The sequence below is a fragment of the Octopus bimaculoides genome, chromosome 25 (genome assembly GCF_046866305.1).
Source record: "Octopus bimaculoides isolate indiv1 chromosome 25, ASM4686630v1, whole genome shotgun sequence".
NCBI lineage: Eukaryota > Metazoa > Mollusca > Cephalopoda > Octopoda > Octopodidae > Octopus > Octopus bimaculoides.
The window spans coordinates 22154566-22166186 of NC_142952.1; positions in this window are offsets into that span (position 1 = coordinate 22154566).

An 11621-nucleotide genomic window follows, 5' to 3' on the forward strand; every position below is an offset into this window, starting at 1 on the left:
TTTTTCATTTTTTTTTTTACCAAACATTGGGTGGGGTGGGTGGGGTCAGGGGAGATTAGAGAAGCCTATTTGGATTTGAACACACCACTTATAAAGTGGAGAGTATAAATACTGATTTCTAACATCAGCATATGCCTAGAAATTTGTGTGGAGAATCTAGAGGTGATTAAATCAACCCTAGTATTTGACTGCTACTTTATTTAATGAATTCCTGGAAAGATGAAAGGCAAAGTCAACCTCATGAGGATTTGAACTCAGATCATAAAGGGTCATGACCAAATGCTGCAAGACAGGTATTTTGCTTGACACTCTATTGATTCTGCTACACAGTCCAGTAAATAATGATTTTGTTTTCAATGTGGTAGAAAGCTGATTCTGTTTTTATAAGGTACTAGACTAGCTATAGTCAAGTTAGATTACTGCAATACATTACTGGTACATATTTTATTGCTTGTGGAGTGAATAGGATTTTTAAAGAGAGAGAGAGAGAGAGAGAGAGAGAGAGAGAGGTGGGGGAACCTTACATATTGATTTCTTGTGATTAGGCACTAGGGGTGTGTTATACCATACATCCACCAATGATGGTAAATTTTCATCATGATTTTGTTGTTTAAGTTTAATAACAATAATATGGTTGTAATGTTTTTCAAATGCACAAACACACACTTGGATACCAAAATAAAAAAAAAAGTTTAGGTTGGAATCACATTATGTATTGAAATAGTCAAAATTTAGGGTGGTTCATGTTTATACTAGAGTAGTAGGTTTAGCATCAAAACACACCCTCTGACAACTGCTAAATGCTACTAATTCATAGATACCTATCCTGTGATTTGTCATTTAGACCAGGGGTTCTCAACCATTTATGGACCCCTTTGATAAATATTTTATTCTGGTGGGCCCCCATAGCCATTTGCTATTTAAAAACTAGTTTAATAGAAACTTCTTTCTAAATTCTTATTTTGTTTTTCACCCATTAATTTGTGTAGGTTGAACTATGTAAAATGTTAGAGCAAGAAGCCTAGCTTGCAATACATACATCTAAAGCAAAATTTTTTCAGGGGCCCTTAAAATACTATTGTAGATCCCCAATTTACTATTTTGTTGTGTGGACCCCCAAAAATCTTATATGAATCTTCGGGGGCCATATGGACCCTGGCTGAGATCCACTGATTTAAAAGAAGACAAATATAAAACACATACCCAAACAATTGATCAAAATCACAGTCTTTCATAATTTACTCAGTTTTCCATCACGTTCTGTACAGAACTTAGTAATTTAGATAAGGCAGTGTTGGTTACATTTCTTCGCCATGTTGTATCTCCCATCTCTTCTGTTTCTGTTTCCTTGCCACTTCTATGAACCTTTGCTCTCCTTAATCCTACTAAACACCAGTTATTGTCCCCTGTCACTTTCTCCCCCATCTCTCTGCTATCAATACCACCAACCCTGCTCAGTCTCACTATGAAAGATACCAGGCACCCATCAAGCTACTACAGAGCAACATTAACTGTGGGTCGGAACCTGAAACCATGTGGTTGCAAATTGAGCTTCTTAACTGCCTAGCCATGCTGGTACCCTATGATAAAATATGATAAAATAAACAAACAAATATGGTAAAATATTTATTCAATCCTCTCTATGGCTATCCATGACCTAATGGCTTACAGGGACAGGGATCATACTCTTTCTTTTATGATTTTTCATTTAGAAGAGGTAGATAATATTAAAGACATAATCTTAACAATTTATCCAAATCACAGAATTTTGTTTTTATATTTTTCTCACTGTTCTCCATCAAATGCTGAGGGTGAGAAAAATTTGATTGGTTGTTTAATTGGATTTAGGATCAATTTAATAGTTCAAACATTAAATGGTTGAAAATTTTGTAGTTGGATAAACAAAATAATTCAGAGATTCACAGCCATCTAATCAAGATAAAATCATTAAAATTCTATGTCATGCTCTACTCATCCACCTTTTAACAATACTACAGGACCTATGATTTGTGCTATTGCTTACTCTTATATTTTATTTACTCACATTCCTAATGGGTGTGTGGGTGTGTGGGTGTGTGGGTATGTGGGTATGTCGGTGTGTGGGTGTGTGGGTGTGTGGGTGTGTGGGTGTGTGGGTATGTGGGTGTGTGGGTATGTGGGTGTGTGGGTATTTTGAAAATGCTTCACAGCATGATGATTGTGCTCTTCATAGTTACGGTTGCTTTTGGCAAGGTGCAGCCTCCATTTAGCCACTCTGTCAGCGAGATGATGAAGTCATGGGACTGCAGCATGGTGGATTGTGAAGAAGTAGTGGAAGAACTCAACTGGTGCTTCTTAAATTGATGCTGAGCAGAGGAATCCTAGAAAATCAATGGTCAGGATCACCAAGCTCTATAAAGAGAGTAACTGCAACACATCCATGCTTGTGTAATCAACTAATGAAAGATTCACTTTGACTCCAGCTCCCAATTCAAATTCATAATAATTCATAATTGGATGGTGACAGTCATGGGAATCCTTGAAAGCAGCACAACCAAGAAAAAGACATTTATACACATACATATATATGTATGTATGTGCATGTGTGTGTGTGTATGTGAGGGGATCTTGTCTTGAAGATACTTGGTGATCTCTCACCAGTGTGAGTTTCATGAAAAAACATCCAGTACACTGTGGAAATAGTTGGTATTTGGAGGGGCATCCAGCTGTAGAAACTCTGCCAAAGCAGATACTGGACCTTGATGCAATTCTCTGACTTATCATGTCAAATCATTCCATCCATGTGAAATGAGTGCCAGAAGACAAAAAGACAGAGGAAGATGGTGAGACACCTTTATCAGCATGGGGAAAAATGTAAAAATGATGATAATAATGATACATTGGGAACAGAAATTGTTCAAAACATGTAATAGAGTTCATCTTTAATTCAGTTGAAGTTGCTGATTCACTACATTTCTCTACTCCAAGTTCCTTGCTTTTGGGTAGCATTCAACCAGGCAATAACCGATTTTGTCACCAGAATGAATGTTGAAAAATCAGAACACGGAATAGTGACAGAATGGTACCGATGCCAAGCTGTACAGGGCCTTAATGCAACAGCTTGTGATTTGAAAAACATTGATGGCATGGAGAAGAGAAAACTTCTCCATGTATGGCAAACTGCTAATCTTTCACAAAAATAAAAGGAACCTTTTCCATGCCTGCATATACATGCCAACACATGGTCAAATCTGACTGATGCAGGCCTGATATATGTATGTGTGCTTATGCTTGTGTGTGTGTGTGTGTGTGTGTATCGAGTGAAGGTGCATGGCTTAGTGGTTAGGGTATTTGACTCTCAATCGTAAGGTTGTGAGTTTGATTCCTGGCAGCGGATATGATAATTAGTGTATCAATTATGTTTTCATTGTTGTCCAATCTTGTAGCACTAGATACTTCAAATTCTGTGTTTACCAAATCTGCTAATAATTTAGTATAATGATTCACTGCATTTATAAACATCAATTGTGTCAATTCTTTAAGGTCTTCCATTTTTTTCCTTTTGATATTGATAGCTGTTCGGAATACTTCATTTGCAGTGTATGCCTGGCTAGGTTGAATGTTCTGGTGTTATAGGCTGCTTTTTCCTTTCTGCAGTCTGACAGGATGGCTATTATCAGGGATTGTATGATATGCAGTGGATATGATGTAGCCATCTTTATATTGAAAATCAAATATTAATTTTCTTGCATTACTAAATTTAGTAGTTGATGAAATGCATAATTTCAGGACATCAAAATCAAGAAAATTGCAGTTTCATTTCTACAAATGGAAAGAACTATTTGTCTCTGCAATGCTTGGAATCTTCTGTGGAACCCACAATTTACACTTCAGTGTAAAAGAGTGTGAATTAAGCTCTACCTTCTTTGGCATGGATGAAGATGAGGTTTCAAATAGTCCTTTAAGATGAAAAATGCAATTTAAAAAAATTCTTCTATTAAATGCGTCATATGTGTGTGTGTGTGTGTGTGTGTGTGTGTGTGTGTGTGTATACGTACACATATATACACATATATATACATACACTCAGTTAAATTTGTTCCAAGCTGACAAGGGAGCTTCTATGCAGTCATTCTAACTGTTAGAAATAGCAGCCAAATTTCTACCAAAACATCACCTTACTATCTTAAAAATGTGGGACAAGAAAACTGAATAAGATGCTGAAAATTTGACACACAAAAATTATTATAAATCTGCTTTTATAGGGTTTACTTGTTGAGCCTACAGAATAAACACAATAATAAATCCTATTTGTAATCATCCAGCTTTGATAAGGTTTGTGTTATGATGGAAATATTGAAAATTCTTTATACATAAATTATTGTAGGTCTGCTCCATCAAAAGTTAGATGTGTTCCACCAAAGAGGCTTGGCAGGGTTTTTAAGAACATACTGGCAAAACCACACAACTAATGAAGACATTTTGAAAAGAGCAAACAGAAGACCATTAAATGAAATCAACAGAGAATGTAGGTTAAAACTATCAGGTCAAATACTCCAGCTACCAGTAAAATGCCATTCTAAAACAGCTTTTGAATGGACATCACCAGAGAGAAAAAGAACAAGATTGAAAATTACATGGTGCAGAACATTCATAACCGACATGAAAGAGAACAATATCAGATGACTGGATGGAGAGAAAACTGTAGCCAAGAGAAACCAGTGGCATCAGCTTGCTGCTGAATGTGCTTGAGAGCAGAAGAGGAACTGAAACTGATCAGAACTAACATAGAGTTGCATCAACAACAACAGCAACAGCAACAATTATGAGGACCATACTGCTTTGATAAAATCTGTTTGCATAATGTAAAGATGAAAATTCAACACTTAGAAATATTTATAGGTTTTCTCAGTCAAAAATGATGACCCACAGTTGATGTTGTTGTGTAGCAGCAGTATCAACAAGAACAATCAAATTTGTTTGGTGTATTAATAGCACAAGCATAGCTGTATGGTTAAGAAATTTGTTTCCCAACCACATGGTTTTGGGTTCATTGTGTGGCACTTTGGACAGGTGTCTTCTCCTATAGCCTTAGGCTGACTAAAGCTTTACTAGTGGATTTGGTGGATGGAAACTGAGAGAAGCCTATTGTACATGTCTGTGTGTGTAAGTGTGTGTATTATTGTCTCCTTGCCTTGATTTCATGTGATAGTTGTAAGCAAGTGTCACTATCATGTAAGCACTGTCCTTCATTACCAATCTTCCAAGACATGGCTGGTCACAAGAAAATATTACCTTGCCTGGAAACAGGCAAGGGTTGACAACATGAAGGGTTTGCAGTTGTACAAAATCTGCCTCAACAAATTCTGTCTGACCCATGTGAGTATGGAAAAGTGGATGTTAAAGTGATGATGATGATGATCTGGTTTTTGAAAATGTCTGTTAGTGTATGTTTACAATAAAGATGCATAGCATGAATTGCTTTAACTTAATGCCAATGAGTCACATTTAGGATACTTAAATCAGTTTGCATTGTATAAAGATGAGAAAATCTTCTCTCCAGCCCTTCTCTGGATAAGGTGCTAGTCTATATCACAGATACTTTCCCCAGATTTATACACTAATAATCTTGTTGGTTACAGAAAACCACTGTGTTACCATATGAGACTTATTTACAGATGGAGGACTGAGCCTTATCAAAGACAAAACTGAACAAAAACATAGCCTTTGCTGGCTATTGTTGTTTAACCTCAACTTTGATTGATCATGCCTATGATCAAAGACATCTCAACTGTGCCCATCACATCTTGCTTCCTGGCATAGTTTATTTAGGACTAAATTATCCAATATGACTTTCCTTTTAACATAATAAGATCCACTGATGAACATACTTATAAAATCAAAACATAGTGCAGCATCCATAACTTTCAAAAACATTTCTTCATACTCAGAATTGTTAAAGCAATGAAGTAAACAACTAATATTGGTTGTTAGCTATCAGGATATTGTATCCTTCAAAGAATTCCATGTTTCCCAAAATTTGCAAACACTACACCTGTTGTGCCTATGCACCATTTTTTCATTACGGCTCTTTTACTATTCATTTTTCTGTCTTTTAGCGTTTCATCCTGTGTACTATGCATGCATTTTTCATTGCTAACTTTCTTGACTCTTTTTCTGAGAAGTCATAAGTGCACCTGAACATTGTATGCAATACGCTGGTTATTATATTATCACATAGGGATACAGTCCAGCAAATAACACTACAATGGTCTGAAGATATTACCAGGATGACATTCTCACATTTGCTTAACCATCTTTCTTATTCATATTTTTCCATGGTGCACCTAATTCTTTTAAATGCAAGAAACACTGGATGAATTTCGCAAACAATGGTTGGAGGAGAAAGAGAAGGAAGAGGAGGTTATGATGATATATTAAAAAAAAAAAATAATTGATTAAAATTCAAAACAGTTTTTTCCTGTCCAAATTTAACAACATTAATTATATAAAAACTAAATGACTCTGACTAATGATTAAAAAGTTAAAACTCCAAATCCTATTACAGTACTATGCTTTTTCCAAGGAGAAAATTCCTTAATTACTGTAGGTATAAGCTCAGTTCACTAGGCTGTAAACAGGAACCATGAAGTAGTAGACACAGCTGCAACTAGGGAAAGTCAGCAACACTGAATAAATAGATTCAGCATTGAATAAATACAGACTGCAGTGAATAGATAAAGGCAACATTGAATAAATGAGTGTTTCATTGGCTTATGAACACATAGTTTAATTGTTCTGTGAACTGACAGAAGCCAGAGGGTAACTGCACAGATATATTCTTCTTCTGAACTCCTAATTGGAGACCAAGTCATTAACAATGTTTGCAGTAGTTTTACAGGACTGTTAAAAAATGTTATATTAAAAGGCAGAATTTCATAATATCTTTCAAAAATTCTTCAAAAGCATGAGCTTGCAGAGGTTTCAATAAAAATGCCACCAGATTCTGACCACATACACACGCATGCACGCAAGCATGCATGCATGCACACACACGCACACACACACACACACACACACACACACACAGACGCACACATACACACACAAGAAACAAATTGGGAAACATGTTTGGGTTTTTTTTTAAAATCTCCCTTAATATTGGAATTATCTTCTATCTTCCTCTGTTTCCATTTCAAAGCAAATATCACAGCCAAATTAAATAATATTGAAAAATAATTAATACCCAAATTTTGATATATGAATATTTAGTATATGATACATGTACACACACATACACACACACACACACACACACATGCGCACACACACACACATGTACACACACACACACACATGCGCATGCATGCAAGCATACACACACATATATAATATATATTTAATGTTTGATGTATCGAATGTGTCTATCCGTATAATTGCCTCTGTGTGCATATGTGTGTTTATAGAAATAGAACATATATGTATATATAAGCATAAAATGAACAAATCATTTATACACAAACAATTTGAAACACCAATAAGAAATATTAGACATCATTACTTATATTTCATATATGATGTTTATGTATGTGTGTGTGGATATAATGTACATATATATAAATATATACATATGCATTTACACACATACACTCATGAACACAAGTGTGCATGTATTGAAGTATATGTACACATGTGCACATAGATATGTATACACATTTTTATACACACTTAGTAGCAATATAAATACACATTCTATTATTCTACCATTGGTTTCAGCCAGAGGCTGTGGCCATGCTGGGGCACTGCCATTCTGCTTTACATAGACATATGTGCGTGAATGTGTGTATGTGTGTGTGTGTGTGTGTTTGTGTACATAAATCAGACATAAAACAAATATACACATGCATACACATACACACACATCCACCACAGCGAATATATATATTCATACATGTTTTCATAAAACTGTGTGTGTACATGCATGTGGTAAAATATATATGTGTATGTATATTGTCACAACCATGGTTATTAATACAGAAATATACTAAGAGGCTATTTTGAAGAGATAGCAGAAAATTGAATTGTGTCTTAATAGCAATAGATCATAGATACATGCTTCATGTACTTTTGATCATCCCTCAAAGACATACAGAACTTTTTGATCAAAACTAAAATACTAATTAAAAAACTCAAAATGTTTTGCTATAAAAGCAACGTACAGTTATTCAAGGGAGTAGGACAATAACCAATGAGAATTAATTAAAATTACTATTAATTAACTGGAGTATAATTATTAAAGAGGCGGCATGTGAAACCTAGGGTATGTGGGTATTTGAAAATACCTCATAGAGTGATGACTGTGCCTTGCACAGTTACAGGCTGCCCTTTAGCAAAGCATAGTTCCCATTCAGCCACCCTGCGAGGGATACAGGGAAGTCATGGGACTGCAGCATGGCAGATTGTGAAGAGGTAGCAGAAAAGCTCCACTGAGCCAATGGTGCTTCTTACGTTGATGTTGAGCAGAAGAATCCTAAAAGATCATCAGTTAAGATCACTTAGCTCTATCATAGTGACAGAGAGTCATGGGAATGTATGAAAGCAGAGACGGAAAAAAATACGATAACCGATAATGATCAATTGAAGGGGTGGGAAAGGATGTGTTGAATATGAGAATGTGATTTGCATACATAATAATTCTTTCTACTATAGGTACAAGGCCTGAAATGTTGGGGGAGGAGGATAGTTAATTACATGAACTTTAGTGATCAACTGGTACTTAGTTTAACAACCCTGAAAGAATTAAAGACAAAGTCAACCTCAGCAAAACTTTAATTCAGAATGTAAAGCCAAGAGAAACACTGCCAAGCATTTTGTCTGAATGTTAATGATTCTGCCAGTTTGTCACCTTGATTTACATATGTAACAATGTGAAAGACTCTCCATGCTAGGTGGAAAACTGGGACAATTAATTGATGATGGAAGATATACCTTGATGTGTTAAATGAAAGAGAACTTAAGACGAAATGGTTAAACCCAGTTTTAAGAATTATGGAACTGCACAGATAAGAATCAAGACAAATAGAAAATGCTACGTAGCAGATCTGTTTTGATGTCCATGATTTTCATAGAAAGAAGATATTATTTTTCTATTTCCATATACCGACATTCCCCCATCCTTTTTTTCCTGATGTTAACTAATTTATCACAGAACACACTTTATTATCTTTATTTTGTAGCTGTAAAACTAAATATGTGTTACCTGTTTCAATTTGCATCTAAGATCAAGCTATTCTTTTGAAAACCTTGAACAATTAAGTCATCATATCTCAATGGGGTTTGTTTAAGAGATAAATGTACAATATGGTTTATTAATACTGATCTTCAACATATATATATATATATATATATTTTTATATATAACGTTGACCACTAACGTGGACATTCAATGTGCTAGAAATAGATCACATCTTGTGTCTATTAAGACCTAAATTGTTCTCAACATGAAATATAGCGGAATACCAAAACGTAACCGGGCAAGACATTTAAAATCACCAAAAAAAATCATTATTAAACAGGGTTTCAAAATTAACAATCTTACCGACTGTCTATTTCTCCTCAGCCTGATTTGTAATGTAACCATAATCCTCAGAACCCTATACAAAGTTGCCCACCGCCATAGGTGCGCGTGTTTATGGTTCTGCTAATTACAGCTTAATGGTAAAATTCAAAAGTCTTCGTTTTGGCATGCTAATTCCAGGAATATGTCTGCAGAAAATATTTACTGCATCGCATATATCCAGTATGAGAACTCGGTAATGGTTAATATATTAAAAAATAGGGTAAAAAATCATATATTAATTAATATCGATTATATATATATATATATATATATTGTCTGAATTTTATAGTGTTAATTATCCATCACGGCTGGTCTTACCAATCGGTTTTGTGTAAAATTACAGAATGGAGTGTTAGGCAAGAAACCCGTTATATAATGTGCACTCGTCAGAGATAGCTGACATATAAGGGAAAATCGTGACGGCTCTCCACTGTGGAGAGCAGTCACCATTTCCCCTTCCATGTTGGCTATCTCTGATGAGTGTACATTATATAACTGGTTTCTTGCCTAACACTCCATTATGTAATTTCACGCGAAACTGATTGGTAAGACCAGCTGTGATGGATAATTAACACTATAAAATTCAGACAATATACTCACTCTACTAACATCTTCTCCCAGATGACTCAAGCAGCGGTACATATATATGTATGTATGTTTTTATATATATATATATATATATATATATATATATATATATATATATATATATATATACATTGCTTTTGTAAATAGTTCTAATGCTCATTATTAGCACACATGCCTATACAAATAATGTGTTTAAGGTTACCATGGGGTTGGAACAATTTTCAACCAAAATATTTTCAGGGGAGGTTACTATGCCAACCACAAAACTGGACAGTTTTGAAGTATAATTTTTTAAACCCCAGTTTTTTCTATTTATTTCTATTTAATCTATACTTTGTCTCTGCTGTATGGATTATATCATCAAACTAGACATGAATCACATGACTCTCATTTAAGAAAGAGGGCTTGCAAAGGTCATGGGTACTGTTAATCCTCCCTTAAGTAAATATAACAAAATATATATATATATATATATATATATATATATATATATATATATATATATATATAAATTAAAAAGACTAAAAATAAAAACAATAAATAATTTTAATTTCAAGTAATATAAAATGTATAATCAAACAGATGTTAATTTTGTTCCCGATTTTATAGATGTGTGTATGTTGTAAGTAATTAGGAGAGAACTTTAACGGGCTTTTTAATAGTTTTGATCGGTGTGTTAATAAAGTTATCTTCCTGAATATGTGAATGCCAGGACAATTGCTATTTTACCAGGGACAATACACGTGCATGTGCACACAAACCTACACACCTACATATGTGTATATATAATATATGTAGTTCACATCATTAGACTACATACACACACACACATATAAGCTTGGATTTCCAGAAAAAGAAATCAACTAATTGACTTGCACATTACAAATACAATCTATAAGTGGACCAGTAAAACTATGCAAGACTTTTCTTTGTTTTCATTATCTATATTCCAACGGTGGAGCTTTGTATCTTTGTTAGAAACCGGCTCCTTCTTCAAAGGAAGAATTTAAATAATTAAACACAGAAAAGAACATACATACAGACAGACAAACTGACAGACAGACAGATAGATAGACAGGCAGGTAGGGAGATAGGTACGTCAATAGATGTGTGTGTGCAGTTAGCGAGAACAGCAAGAGAAATAATGATGATGATGATGATGAAGATGACGATGGTGACAGGAAACAAAAACCCAACCATCAACAGAAAACTGTGTAACAGAAGTAATGTTACCAGAAGATAAGAAAACTATGAAGACTTAGGACCAGTGTTGATGTTGTATATAATGATGATGATGATGATGGTAGTGGTGTTGATGGGGGTGATCATTTGGATGGAAGTTTGCTGTTGGTGTGGCTGGCAATGGTAACATTAGTGGTGATAATGTTGTTGATGCAGCAATTAGAACTGGTTTAAAATGAATATAGGCAGGTTT